The sequence below is a fragment of the Schistocerca gregaria genome, unplaced genomic scaffold (assembly GCF_023897955.1).
Source record: "Schistocerca gregaria isolate iqSchGreg1 unplaced genomic scaffold, iqSchGreg1.2 ptg000066l, whole genome shotgun sequence".
In the NCBI taxonomy this organism is placed as follows: domain Eukaryota; kingdom Metazoa; phylum Arthropoda; class Insecta; order Orthoptera; family Acrididae; genus Schistocerca; species Schistocerca gregaria.
The window spans coordinates 13,448,191-13,464,437 of NW_026061707.1; the positions used below are offsets into that span (position 1 = coordinate 13,448,191).

General features: G+C 46.2%; 1 non-coding gene across 1 annotated transcript; it reads right to left on the reverse strand.

The window, feature by feature from the left end:
- Positions 1-11,300: 11,300 nt before the first annotated feature.
- LOC126301333 (U6 spliceosomal RNA) lies at positions 11,301-11,402 on the reverse strand. Its single transcript, XR_007553047.1, has one exon. It is a non-coding gene; the product is annotated as a U6 spliceosomal RNA (small nuclear RNA).
- Positions 11,403-16,247: the final 4,845 nt, after the last annotated feature.

A 16,247-nucleotide genomic window follows, 5' to 3' on the forward strand; every position in this document is an offset into this window, starting at 1 on the left:
TTCCTTGCGACTGACAGAGACGTAGGCAAAGTTTAAAGTTGCTATTTCCATTAAATCTCGTTAATCAGAAAAAAGGTGATTTACACCTGCAGCGGAACAAAATTCCGTTCCGCCCAGCGTCTGGCTCGAAAACACGACCCTGGGTTTAAGAGTCTGACGCTCTACCGACTGAGCTAGCCGGCTACCTCGGTGAATACCTGCCGGGTAGCACGTCACACAGTACTCGTTTGGGTTGGGTGGTCCCATACAGAATCTCTCCATGATGCCTAATGTTTTCCTAACGTCACACTCGTCACGTACTTCACTTTTATGTCATAATCATTTCTGAGAGGTAAAGAAATTGCATGACAACATGCAGAGCTAGTGGCGTCAAAATTAACACACATACTTTATGTGACTCAAAAGCCGAACGAGTTACTTTCCGACGTTGTTTTAGATGTGCAAGTGATAGACAAACTCGCTGTGTCGGCACTCTGCCGACAATTTCGCTAGTTAACACCGGTCTTGTTGTGTGTGTTTCAAGCTCAAGAGCATCTCCAAGCAAAAAATGGTCAACAGCAACATTCAGACTGTTTCGTACTGCTCAATTGCTACATTAAAACGTTATGTTTCTTTTTCAGAACTGGAAAAACACAAGCGTGACAGCATTCGAACCTGTAATCTTCAGATCCGAAGTCCGACGCCTTATCCATTAGGCCACACGGTCACTGACGACCAACATTTACATGTATACGTCTCATCTCGAAACGCTCACACCCCTGAGGATTTGTGTTTTCGTTCTGCACAGCCGCTGCCCCTTGCTCTTTCCCACCCATTCGTAACATTCAACCTCTGACGTGACCGACCAAATATAGACTGAGAAACAAGACCACACACTTTGTGCATTCGGAATCGAAGGCAGGGCGTCGCTCGCCGCATTTGCTACGATTGCCATTTGCTACTTCTGCAGGAGCGGCGGCGACGACGACGACGACGACGACGACGACGAATATCGCGAGAGGCTCTGAGATATGTGAGAAATACATCTATAAAATGTAATTCAGACTGCCTCGTCCCACCTTATGCTGTACCACTTTGGCAAATGCTTTATCTGCGCCATTCGCCTTAATCGCATCTGAGAGTAATTCTTAAAAAAACGCCTGTCGCTAATTGTTCGTCATCACAGGTACTGTTTGCAATACGGCCACGACGCGCAACTGATTTCCAAAATTCATCTTTCTCCTGTGAGGATGGAACTTGCGACCCCTGGTTTATTACACCAGTGCTCTACCACTGAGCTAAAGAGGCGCGGCCTAGCGGTACTTTTGGGTACTTCGTCCTTACGGTCGTCTGCATCATCAGACTTTAGCTGACAACACTTCATATTACCGGCTAATATTTGCAGCTATGGCGACAAATTACTGCTTGGCTACACATCTGACACGTAACCGATGTGCTCTCCAAACAACAACACTTGCATTTCAGAACATGTCTTTCACACATGTCTACAAAATCACCTTCACCTTCAAATACAGTTTCCTTGCGACTGACAGAGACGTAGGCAAAGTTTAAAGTTGCTATTTCCATTAAATCTCGTTAATCAGAAAAACGGTGATTTACACCTGCAGCGGAACAAAATTCCGTTCCGCCCAGCGTCTGGCTCGAAAACACGACCCTGGGTTTAAGAGTCTGACGCTCTACCGACTGAGCTAGCCGGCTACCTCGGTGAATACCTGCCGGGTAGCACGTCACACAGTACTCGTTTGGGTTGGGTGGTCCCATACAGAATCTCTCCATGATGCCTAATGTTTTCCTAACGTCACACTCGTCACGTACTTCACTTTTATGTCATAATCATTTCTGAGAGGTAAAGAAATTGCATGACAACATGCAGAGCTAGTGGCGTCAAAATTAACACACATACTTTATGTGACTCAAAAGCCGAACGAGTTACTTTCCGACGTTGTTTTAGATGTGCAAGTGATAGTCAAAACTCGCTGTGTCGGCACTCTGCCGACAATTTCGCTAGTTAACACCGGTCTTGTTGTGTGTGTTTCAAGCTCAAGAGCATCTCCAAGCAAAAAATGGTCAACAGCAACATTCAGACTGTTTCGTACTGCTCAATTGCTACATTAAAACGTTATGTTTCTTTTTCAGAACTGGAAAAACACAAGCGTGAAAGCATTCGAACCTGTAATCTTCAGATCCGAAGTCCGACGCCTTATCCATTAGGCCACACGGTCACTGACGACCAACATTTACATGTATACGACTCATCTCGAAACGCTCACACCCCTGAGGATTTGTGTTTTCGTTCTGCACAGCCGCTGCCCCTTGCTCTTTCCCACCCATTCGTTACATTCAACCTCTGACGTGACCGACCAAATATAGACTGAGAAACAAGACCACACACTTTGTGCATTCGGAATCGAAGGCAGGGCGTCCCTCGCCGCATTTGCTACGATTGCCATTTGCTACTTCTGCAGAAGCGGCGACGGCGACGACGACGACGACGACGACGAATATCGCGAGAGGCTCTGAGATATGTGAGAAATACATCTATAAAATGTAATTCAGACTGCCTCGTCCCACCTTATGCTGTACCGCTTTGGCAAATGCTTTATCTGCGCCATTCGCCTTAATCGCATCTGAGAGTAATTCTTAAAAAAACGCCTGTCGCTAATTGTTCGTCATCACAGGTACTGTTTGCAATACGGCCACGACGCGCAACTGATTTCCAAAATTAATCTTTCTCCTGTGAGGATGGAACTTACGACCCCTGGTTTACTACACCAGTGCTCTACCACTGAGCTAAAGAAGCGCGGCCTAGCGGTACTCTTGGGTGCTTCGTCCTTACGGTCGTCTGCATCATCAGACTTTAGCTGACAACACTTCATATTACCGGCTAATATTTGCAGCTATGGCGACAAATTACTGCTTGGCTACACATCTGACACGTAACCGATGTGCTCTCCAAACAACAACACTTGCATTTCAGAACATGTCTTTCACACATGTCTACAAAATCACCTTCACCTTCAAATACAGTTTCCTTGCGACAGACAGAGACGTAGGCAAAGTTTAAAGTTGCTATTTCCATTAAATCTCGTTAATCAGAAAAACGGTGATTTACACCTGCAGCGGATCAAAATTCCGTTGCGCCCAGCGTCTGGCTCGAACCCACGACCCTGGGTTTAAGAGTCTGACGCTCTACCGACTGAGCTAGCCGGCTACCTCGGTGAATACCTGCCGGGTAGCACGTCACACAGTACTCGTTTGGGTTGGGTGGTCCCATACAGAATCTCTCCATGATGCCTAATGTTTTCCTAACGTCACACTCGTCACGTACTTCACTTTTATGTCAGAATCATTTCTGAGAGGTAAAGAAATTGCATGACAACATGCAGAGCTAGTGGCGTCAAAATTAACACACATACTTTATGTGACTCAAAAGCCGAACGAGTTACTTTCCGACGTTGTTTTAGATGTGCAAGTGATAGTCAAAACTCGCTGTGTTGGCACTCTGCCGACCATTTCGCTAGTTAACACCGGTCTTGTTGTGTGTGTTTCAAGCTCAAGAGCATCTCCAAGCAAAAAATGGTCAACAGCAACATTCAGACTGTTTCGTACTGCTCAATTGCTACATTAAAACGTTATGTTTCTTTTTCAGAACTGGAAAAACACAAGCGTGAAAGCATTCGAACCTGTAATCTTCAGATCCGAAGTCCGACGCCTTATCCATTAGGCCACACGGTCACTGACGACCAACATTTACGTGTATACGACTCATCTCGAAACGCTCACACCCCTGAGGATTTGTGTTTTAGTTCTGCACAGCCGCTGCCCCTTGCTCTTTCCCACCCATTCGTTACATTCAACCTCTGACGTGACCGACCAAATATAGACTGAGAAACAAGACCACACACTTTGTGCATTCGGAATCGAAGGCAGGGCGTCCCTCGCCGCATTTGCTACGATTGCCATTTGCTACTTCTGCAGAAGCGGCGGCGGCGACGACGACGACGACGACGACGAATATCGCGAGAGGCTCTGAGATATGTGAGAAATACATCTATAAAATGTAATTCAGACTGCCTCGTCCCACCTTATGCTGTACCGCTTTGGCAAATGCTTTATCTGCGCCATTCGCCTTAATCGCATCTGAGAGTAATTCTTAAAAAAACGCCTGTCGCTAATTGTTCGTCATCACAGGTACTGTTTGCAATACGGCCACGACGCGCAACTGATTTCCAAAATTCATCTTTCTCCTGTGAGGATGGAACTTACGACCCCTGGTTTACTACACCAGTGCTGTACCAGTGAGCTAAAGAAGCGCGGCCTAGCGGTACTCTTGGGTGCTTCGTCCTTACGGTCGTCTGCATCATCAGACTTTAGCTGACAACACTTCATATTACCGGCTAATATTTGCAGCTATGGCGACAAATTACTGCTTGGCTACACATCTGACACGTAACCGATGTGCTCTCCAAACAACAACACTTGCATTTCAGAACATGTCTTTCACACATGTCTACAAAATCACCTTCACCTTCAAATACAGTTTCCTTGCGACTGACAGAGACGTAGGCAAAGTTTAAAGTTGCTATTTCCATTAAATCTCGTTAATCATAAAAACGGTGATTTACACCTGCAGCGGATCAAAATTCCGTTCCGCCCAGCGTCTGGGTCGAACCCACGACCCTGGGTTTAAGAGTCTGACGCTCTACCGACTGAGCTAGCCGGCTACCTCGGTGAATACCTGCCGGGTAGCACGTCACACAGTACTCGTTTGGGTTGGGTGGTCCCATACAGAATCTCTCCATGATGCCTAATGTTTTCCTAACGTCACACTCGTCACGTACTTCACTTTTATGTCAGAATCATTTCTGAGAGGTAAAGAAATTGCATGACAACATGCAGAGCTAGTGGCGTCAAAATTAACACACATACTTTATGTGACTCAAAAGCCGAACGAGTTACTTTCCGACGTTGTTTTAGATGTGCAAGTGATAGACAAACTCGCTGTGTCGGCACTCTGCCGACAATTTCGCTAGTTAACACCGGTCTTGTTGTGTGTGTTTCAAGCTCAAGAGCATCTCCAAGCAAAAAATGGTCAACAGCAACATTCAGACTGTTTCGTACTGCTCAATTGCTACATTAAAACGTTATGTTTCTTTTTCAGAACTGGAAAAACACAAGCGTGACAGCATTCGAACCTGTAATCTTCAGATCCGAAGTCCGACGCCTTATCCATTAGGCCACACGGTCACTGACGACCAACATTTACATGTATACGTCTCATCTCGAAACGCTCACACCCCTGAGGATTTGTGTTTTCGTTCTGCACAGCCGCTGCCCCTTGCTCTTTCCCACCCATTCGTAACATTCAACCTCTGACGTGACCGACCAAATATAGACTGAGAAACAAGACCACACACTTTGTGCATTCGGAATCGAAGGCAGGGCGTCGCTCGCCGCATTTGCTACGATTGCCATTTGCTACTTCTGCAGGAGCGGCGGCGACGACGACGACGACGACGACGACGACGACGACGACGAATATCGCGAGAGGCTCTGAGATATGTGAGAAATACATCTATAAAATGTAATTCAGACTGCCTCGTCCCACCTTATGCTGTACCACTTTGGCAAATGCTTTATCTGCGCCATTCGCCTTAATCGCATCTGAGAGTAATTCTTAAAAAAACGCCTGTCGCTAATTGTTCGTCATCACAGGTACTGTTTGCAATACGGCCACGACGCGCAACTGATTTCCAAAATTCATCTTTCTCCTGTGAGGATGGAACTTGCGACCCCTGGTTTATTACACCAGTGCTCTACCACTGAGCTAAAGAGGGGCGGCCTAGCGGTACTTTTGGGTACTTCGTCCTTACGGTCGTCTGCATCATCAGACTTTAGCTGACAACACTTCATATTACCGGCTAATATTTGCAGCTATGGCGACAAATTACTGCTTGGCTACACATCTGACACGTAACCGATGTGCTCTCCAAACAACAACACTTGCATTTCAGAACATGTCTTTCACACATGTCTACAAAATCACCTTCACCTTCAAATACAGTTTCCTTGCGACTGACAGAGACGTAGGCAAAGTTTAAAGTTGCTATTTCCATTAAATCTCGTTAATCAGAAAAACGGTGATTTACACCTGCAGCGGAACAAAATTCCGTTCCGCCCAGCGTCTGGCTCGAAAACACGACCCTGGGTTTAAGAGTCTGACGCTCTACCGACTGAGCTAGCCGGCTACCTCGGTGAATACCTGCCGGGTAGCACGTCACACAGTACTCGTTTGGGTTGGGTGGTCCCATACAGAATCTCTCCATGATGCCTAATGTTTTCCTAACGTCACACTCGTCACGTACTTCACTTTTATGTCATAATCATTTCTGAGAGGTAAAGAAATTGCATGACAACATGCAGAGCTAGTGGCGTCAAAATTAACACACATACTTTATGTGACTCAAAAGCCGAACGAGTTACTTTCCGACGTTGTTTTAGATGTGCAAGTGATAGTCAAAACTCGCTGTGTCGGCACTCTGCCGACAATTTCGCTAGTTAACACCGGTCTTGTTGTGTGTGTTTCAAGCTCAAGAGCATCTCCAAGCAAAAAATGGTCAACAGCAACATTCAGACTGTTTCGTACTGCTCAATTGCTACATTAAAACGTTATGTTTCTTTTTCAGAACTGGAAAAACACAAGCGTGAAAGCATTCGAACCTGTAATCTTCAGATCCGAAGTCCGACGCCTTATCCATTAGGCCACACGGTCACTGACGACCAACATTTACATGTATACGACTCATCTCGAAACGCTCACACCCCTGAGGATTTGTGTTTTCGTTCTGCACAGCCGCTGCCCCTTGCTCTTTCCCACCCATTCGTTACATTCAACCTCTGACGTGACCGACCAAATATAGACTGAGAAACAAGACCACACACTTTGTGCATTCGGAATCGAAGGCAGGGCGTCCCTCGCCGCATTTGCTACGATTGCCATTTGCTACTTCTGCAGAAGCGGCGACGGCGACGACGACGACGACGACGACGAATATCGCGAGAGGCTCTGAGATATGTGAGAAATACATCTATAAAATGTAATTCAGACTGCCTCGTCCCACCTTATGCTGTACCGCTTTGGCAAATGCTTTATCTGCGCCATTCGCCTTAATCGCATCTGAGAGTAATTCTTAAAAAAACGCCTGTCGCTAATTGTTCGTCATCACAGGTACTGTTTGCAATACGGCCACGACGCGCAACTGATTTCCAAAATTAATCTTTCTCCTGTGAGGATGGAACTTACGACCCCTGGTTTACTACACCAGTGCTCTACCACTGAGCTAAAGAAGCGCGGCCTAGCGGTACTCTTGGGTGCTTCGTCCTTACGGTCGTCTGCATCATCAGACTTTAGCTGACAACACTTCATATTACCGGCTAATATTTGCAGCTATGGCGACAAATTACTGCTTGGCTACACATCTGACACGTAACCGATGTGCTCTCCAAACAACAACACTTGCATTTCAGAACATGTCTTTCACACATGTCTACAAAATCACCTTCACCTTCAAATACAGTTTCCTTGCGACAGACAGAGACGTAGGCAAAGTTTAAAGTTGCTATTTCCATTAAATCTCGTTAATCAGAAAAACGGTGATTTACACCTGCAGCGGATCAAAATTCCGTTGCGCCCAGCGTCTGGCTCGAACCCACGACCCTGGGTTTAAGAGTCTGACGCTCTACCGACTGAGCTAGCCGGCTACCTCGTTGAATACCTGCCGGGTAGCACGTCACACAGTACTCGTTTGGGTTGGGTGGTCCCATACAGAATCTCTCCATGATGCCTAATGTTTTCCTAACGTCACACTCGTCACGTACTTCACTTTTATGTCAGAATCATTTCTGAGAGGTAAAGAAATTGCATGACAACATGCAGAGCTAGTGGCGTCAAAATTAACACACATACTTTATGTGACTCAAAAGCCGAACGAGTTACTTTCCGACGTTGTTTTAGATGTGCAAGTGATAGTCAAAACTCGCTGTGTTGGCACTCTGCCGACCATTTCGCTAGTTAACACCGGTCTTGTTGTGTGTGTTTCAAGCTCAAGAGCATCTCCAAGCAAAAAATGGTCAACAGCAACATTCAGACTGTTTCGTACTGCTCAATTGCTACATTAAAACGTTATGTTTCTTTTTCAGAACTGGAAAAACACAAGCGTGAAAGCATTCGAACCTGTAATCTTCAGATCCGAAGTCCGACGCCTTATCCATTAGGCCACACGGTCACTGACGACCAACATTTACATGTATACGACTCATCTCGAAACGCTCACACCCCTGAGGATTTGTGTTTTAGTTCTGCACAGCCGCTGCCCCTTGCTCTTTCCCACCCATTCGTTACATTCAACCTCTGACGTGACCGACCAAATATAGACTGAGAAACAAGACCACACACTTTGTGCATTCGGAATCGAAGGCAGGGCGTCCCTCGCCGCATTTGCTACGATTGCCATTTGCTACTTCTGCAGAAGCGGCGGCGGCGACGACGACGACGACGACGACGAATATCGCGAGAGGCTCTGAGATATGTGAGAAATACATCTATAAAATGTAATTCAGACTGCCTCGTCCCACCTTATGCTGTACCGCTTTGGCAAATGCTTTATCTGCGCCATTCGCCTTAATCGCATCTGAGAGTAATTCTTAAAAAAACGCCTGTCGCTAATTGTTCGTCATCACAGGTACTGTTTGCAATACGGCCACGACGCGCAACTGATTTCCAAAATTAATCTTTCTCCTGTGAGGATGGAACTTACGACCCCTGGTTTACTACACCAGTGCTGTACCACTGAGCTAAAGAAGCGCGGCCTAGCGGTACTCTTGGGTGCTTCGTCCTTACGGTCGTCTGCATCATCAGACTTTAGCTGACAACACTTCATATTACCGGCTAATATTTGCAGCTATGGCGACAAATTACTGCTTGGCTACACATCTGACACGTAACCGATGTGCTCTCCAAACAACAACACTTGCATTTCAGAACATGTCTTTCACACATGTCTACAAAATCACCTTCACCTTCAAATACAGTTTCCTTGCGACTGACAGAGACGTAGGCAAAGTTTAAAGTTGCTATTTCCATTAAATCTCGTTAATCATAAAAACGGAGATTTACACCTGCAGCGGATCAAAATTCCGTTCCGCCCAGCGTCTGGGTCGAACCCACGACCCTGGGTTTAAGAGTCTGACGCTCTACCGACTGAGCTAGCCGGCTACCTCGGTGAATACCTGCCGGGTAGCACGTCACACAGTACTCGTTTGGGTTGGGTGGTCCCATACAGAATCTCTCCATGATGCCTAATGTTTTCCTAACGTCACACTCGTCACGTACTTCACTTTTATGTCATAATCATTTCTGAGAGGTAAAGAAATTGCATGACAACATGCAGAGCTAGTGGCGTCAAAATTAACACACATACTTTATGTGACTCAAAAGCCGAACGAGTTACTTTCCGACGTTGTTTTAGATGTGCAAGTGATAGTCAAAACTCGCTGTGTTGGCACTCTGCCGACCATTTCGCTAGTTAACACCGGTCTTGTTGTGTGTGTTTCAAGCTCAAGAGCATCTCCAAGCAAAAAATGGTCAACAGCAACATTCAGACTGTTTCGTACTGCTCAATTGCTACATTAAAACGTTATGTTTCTTTTTCAGAACTGGAAAAACACAAGCGTGACAGCATTCAAACCTGTAATCTTCAGATCCGAAGTCCGACGCCTTATCCATTAGGCCACACGGTCACTGACGACCAACATTTACATGTATACGACTCATCTCGAAACGCTCACACCCCTGAGGATTTGTGTTTTCGTTCTGCACAGCCGCTGCCCCTTGCTCTTTCCCACCCATTCGTTACATTCAACCTCTGACGTGACCGACCAAATATAGACTGAGAAACAAGACCACACACTTTGTGCATTCGGAATCGAAGGCAGGGCGTCCCTCGCCGCATTTGCTACGATTGCCATTTGCTACTTCTGCAGAAGCGGCGGCGGCGACGACGACGACGACGACGACGACGACGACGAATATCGCGAGAGGCTCTGAGATATGTGAGAAATACATCTATAAAATGTAATTCAGACTGCCTCGTCCCACCTTATGCTGTACCGCTTTGGCAAATGCTTTATCTGCGCCATTCGCCTTAATCGCATCTGAGAGCAATTCTTAAAAAAACGCCTGTTGCTAATTGTTCGTCATCACAGGTACTGTTTGCAATACGGCCACGACGCGCAACTGATTTCCAAAATTCATCTTTCTCCTGTGAGGATGGAACTTACGACCCCTGGTTTATTACACCAGTGCTCTACCACTGAGCTAAAGAGGCGCGGGCTAGCGGTACTCTTGGGTTCTTCGTCCTTACGGTCGTCTGCATCATCAGACTTTAGCTGACAACACTTCATATTACCGGCTAATATTTGCAGCTATGGCGACAAATTACTGCTTGGCTACACATCTGACACGTAACCGATGTGCTCTCCAAACAACAACACTTGCATTTCAGAACATGTCTTTCACACATGTCTACAAAATCACCTTCACCTTCAAATACAGTTTCCTTGCGACTGACAGAGACGTAGGCAAAGTTTAAAGTTGCTATTTCCATTAAATCTCGTTAATCAGAAAAACGGTGATTTACACCTGCAGCGGAACAAAATTCCGTTCCGCCCAGCGTCTGGCTCGAACCCACAACCCTGGGTTTATGAGTCTGACGCTCTACCGACTGAGCTAGCCGGCTACCTCGGTGAATACCTGCCGGGTAGCACGTCACACAGTACTCGTTTGGGTTGGGTGGTCCCATACAGAATCTCTCCATGATGCCTAATGTTTTCCTAACGTCACACTCGTCACGTACTTCACTTTTATGTCATAATCATTTCTGAGAGGTAAAGAAATTGCATGACAACATGCAGAGCTAGTGGCGTCAAAATTAACACACATACTTTATGTGACTCAAAAGCCGAACGAGTTACTTTCCGACGTTGTTTTAGATGTGCAAGTGATAGTCAAAACTCGCTGTGTCGGCACTCTGCCGACCATTTCGCTAGTTAACACCGGTCTTGTTGTGTGTGTTTCAAGGTCAAGAGCATCTCCAAGCAAAAAATGGTCAACAGCAACATTCAGACTGTTTCGTACTGCTCAATTGCTACATTAAAACGTTATGTTTCTTTTTCAGAACTGGAAAAACACAAGCGTGACAGCATTCGAACCTGTAATCTTCAGATCCGAAGTCCGACGCCTTATCCATTTTTTTTTTTTTTTTTATTGTCATCTTTGCGCAGGGGCCATGCTAATCTTCTCTGTATCGTTCCAACTTTAGTATATGTACCGCCGAAGCGAGTACTCCATTAGGCCACACGGTCACTGACGACCAACATTTACATGTATACGACTCATCTCGAAACGCTCACACCCCTGAGGATTTGTGTTTTCGTTCTGCACAGCCGCTGCCCCTTGCTCTTTCCCACCCATTCGTTACATTCAACCTCTGACGTGACCGACCAAATATAGACTGAGAAACAAGACCACACACTTTGTGCATTCGGAATCGAAGGCAGGGCGTCCCTCGCCGCATTGGCTACGATTGCCATTTGCTACTTCTGCAGAAGCGGCGGCGGCGACGATGACGACGACGACGACGACGACGACGACGACGACGACGACGAATATCGCGAGAGGCTCTGAGATATGTGAGAAATACATCTATAAAATGTAATTCAGACTGCCTCGTCCCACTTTATGCTGTACCGCTTTGGCAAATGCTTTATCTGCGCCATTCGCCTTAATCGCATCTGAGAGTAATTCTTAAAAAAACGCCTGTCGCTAATTGTTCGTCATCACAGGTACTGTTTGCAATACGGCCACTACGCGCAACTGATTTCCAAAATTCATCTTTCTCCTGTGAGGATGGAACTTACGACCCCTGGTTTATTACACCAGTGCTCTACCACTGAGCTAAAGAGGCGCGGCCTAGCGGTACTCTTGGGTACTTCGTCCTTACGGTCGTCTGCATCATCAGACTTTAGCTGACAACACTTCATATTACCGGCTAATATTTGCAGCTATGGCGACAAATTACTGCTTGGCTACACATCTGACACGTAACCGATGTGCTCTCCAAACAACAACACTTGCATTTCAGAACATGTCTTTCACACATGTCTACAAAATCACCTTCACCTTCAAATACAGTTTCCTTGCGACTGACAGAGACGTAGGCAAAGTTTAAAGTTCCTATTTCCATTAAATCTCGTTAATCAGAAAAACGGTGATTTACACCTGCAGCGGAACAAAATTCCGTTCCGCCCAGCGTCTGGCTCGAACCCACGACCCTGGGTTTATGAGTCTGACGCTCTACCGACTGAGCTAGCCGGCTACCTCGGTGAATACCTGCCGGGTAGCACGTCACACAGTACTCGTTTGGGTTGGGTGGTCCCATACAGAATCTCTCCATGATGCCTAATGTTTTCCTAACGTCACACTCGTCACGTACTTCACTTTTATGTCATAATCACTTCTGAGAGGTAAAGAAATTGCATGACAACATGCAGAGCTAGTGGCGTCAAAATTAACACACATACTTTATGTGACTCAAAAGCCGAACGAGTTACTTTCCGACGTTGTTTTAGATGTGCAAGTGATAGTCAAAACTCGCTGTGTCGGCACTCTGCCGACAATTTCGCTAGTTAACACCGGTCTTGTTGTGTGTGTTTCAAGCTGAAGAGCATCTCCAAGCAAAAAATGGTCAACAGCAACATTCAGACTGTTTCGTACTGCTCAATTGCTACATTAAAACGTTATGTTTCTTTTTCAGAACTGGAAAAACACAAGCGTGACAGCATTCGAACCTGTAATCTTCAGATCCGAAGTCCGACGCCTTATCCATTAGGCCACACGGTCACTGACGACCAACATTTACTTGTATACGACTCATCTCGAAACGCTCACACCCCTGAGGATTTGTGTTTTCGTTCTGCACAGCCGCTGCCCCTTGCTCTTTCCCACCCATTCGTTACATTCAACCTCTGACGTGACCGACCAAATATAGACTGAGAAACAAGACCACACACTTTGTGCATTCGGAATCGAAGGCAGGGCGTCCCTCGCCGCATTTGCTACGATTGCCATTTGCTACTTCTGCAGAAGCGGCGGCGGCGACGACGACGACGACGACGACGACGAATATCGCGAGAGGCTCTGAGATATGTGAGAAATACATCTATAAAATGTAATTCAGACTGCCTCGTCCCACCTTATGCTGTACCGCTTTGGCAAATGCTTTATCTGCGCCATTCGCCTTAATCGCATCTGAGAGTAATTCTTAAAAAAACGCCTGTCGCTAATTGTTCGTCATCACAGGTACTGTTTGCAATACGGCCACGACGCGCAACTGATTTCCAAAACTAATCTTTCTCCTGTGAGGATGGAACTTACGACCCCTGGTTTACTACACCAGTGCTGTACCACTGAGCTAAAGAAGCGCGGCCTAGCGGTACTCTTGGGTGCTTCGTCCTTACGGTCGTCTGCATCATCAGACTTTAGCTGACAACACTTCATATTACCGGCTAATATTTGCAGCTATGGCGACAAATTACTGCTTGGCTACACATCTGACACGTAACCGATGTGCTCTCCAAACAACAACACTTGCATTTCAGAACATGTCTTTCACACATGTCTACAAAATCACCTTCACCTTCAAATACAGTTTCCTTGCGACTGACAGAGACGTAGGCAAAGTTTAAAGTTGCTATTTCCATTAAATCTCGTTAATCATAAAAACGGTGATTTACACCTGCAGCGGATCAAAATTCCGTTCCGCCCAGCGTCTGGGTCGAACCCACGACCCTGGGTTTAAGAGTCTGACGCTCTACCGACTGAGCTAGCCGGCTACCTCGGTGAATACCTGCCGGGTAGCACGTCACACAGTACTCGTTTGGGTCGGGTGGTCCCTTACAGAATCTCTCCATGATGCCTAATGTTTTCCTAACGTCACACTCGTCACGTACTTCACTTTTATGTCATAATCATTTCTGAGAGGTAAAGAAATTGCATGACAACATGCAGAGCTAGTGGCGTCAAAATTAACACACATACTTTATGTGACTCAAAAGCCGAACGAGTTACTTTCCGACGTTGTTTTAGATGTGCAAGTGATAGTCAAAACTCGCTGTGTTGGCACTCTGCCGACCATTTCGCTAGTTAACACCGGTCTTGTTGTGTGTGTTTCAAGCTCAAGAGCATCTCCAAGCAAAAAATGGTCAACAGCAACATTCAGACTGTTTCGTACTGCTCAATTGCTACATTAAAACGTTATGTTTCTTTTTCAGAACTGGAAAAACACAAGCGTGACAGCATTCAAACCTGTAATCTTCAGATCCGAAGTCCGACGCCTTATCCATTAGGCCACACGGTCACTGACGACCAACATTTACATGTATACGACTCATCTCGAAACGCTCACACCCCTGAGGATTTGTGTTTTCGTTCTGCACAGCCGCTGCCCCTTGCTCTTTCCCACCCATTCGTTACATTCAACCTCTGACGTGACCGACCAAATATAGACTGAGAAACAAGACCACACACTTTGTGCATTCGGAATCGAAGGCAGGGCGTCCCTCGCCGCATTTGCTACGATTGCCATTTGCTACTTCTGCAGAAGCGGCGGCGGCGACGACGACGACGACGACGACGACGAATATCGCGAGAGGCTCTGAGATATGTGAGAAATACATCTATAAAATGTAATTCAGACTGCCTCGTCCCACCTTATGCTGTACCGCTTTGGCAAATGCTTTATCTGCGCCATTCGCCTTAATCGCATCTGAGAGCAATTCTTAAAAAAACGCCTGTTGCTAATTGTTCGTCATCACAGGTACTGTTTGCAATACGGCCACGACGCGCAACTGATTTCCAAAATTCATCTTTCTCCTGTGAGGATGGAACTTACGACCCCTGGTTTATTACACCAGTGCTCTACCACTGAGCTAAAGAGGCGCGGCCTAGCGGTACTCTTGGGTTCTTCGTCCTTACGGTCGTCTGCATCATCAGACTTTAGCTGACAACACTTCATATTACCGGCTAATATTTGCAGCTATGGCGACAAATTACTGCTTGGCTACACATCTGACACGTAACCGATGTGCTCTCCAAACAACAACACTTGCATTTCAGAACATGTCTTTCACACATGTCTACAAAATCACCTTCACCTTCAAATACAGTTTCCTTGCGACTGACAGAGACGTAGGCAAAGTTTAAAGTTGCTATTTCCATTAAATCTCGTTAATCAGAAAAACGGTGATTTACACCTGCAGCGGAACAAAATTCCGTTCCGCCCAGCGTCTGGCTCGAACCCACAACCCTGGGTTTATGAGTCTGACGCTCTACCGACTGAGCTAGCCGGCTACCTCGGTGAATACCTGCCGGGTAGCACGTCACACAGTACTCGTTTGGGTTGGGTGGTCCCATACAGAATCTCTCCATGATGCCTAATGTTTTCCTAACGTCACACTCGTCACGTACTTCACTTTTATGTCAGAATCATTTCTGAGAGGTAAAGAAATTGCATGACAACATGCAGAGCTAGTGGCGTCAAAATTAACACACATACTTTATGTGACTCAAAAGCCGAACGAGTTACTTTCCGACGTTGTTTTAGATGTGCAAGTGATAGTCAAAACTCGCTGTGTCGGCACTCTGCCGACCATTTCGCTAGTTAACACCGGTCTTGTTGTGTGTGTTTCAAGCTGAAGAGCATCTCCAAGCAAAAAATGGTCAACAGCAACATTCAGACTGTTTCGTACTGCTCAATTGCTACATTAAAACGTTATGTTTCTTTTTCAGAACTGGAAAAACACAAGCGTGACAGCATTCGAACCTGTAATCTTCAGATCCGAAGTCCGACGCCTTATCCATTAGGCCACACGGTCACTGACGACCAACATTTACATGTATACGACTCATCTCGAAACGCTCACACCCCTGAGGATTTGTGTTTTCGTTCTGCACAGCCGCTGCCCCTTGCTCTTTCCCACCCATTCGTTACATTCAACCTCTGACGTGACCGACCAAATATAGACTGAGAAACAAGACCACACACTTTGTGCATTCGGAATCGAAGGCAGGGCGTCCCTCGCCGCATTGGCTACGATTGCCATTTGCTACTTCTGCAGAAGCGGCGGCGGCG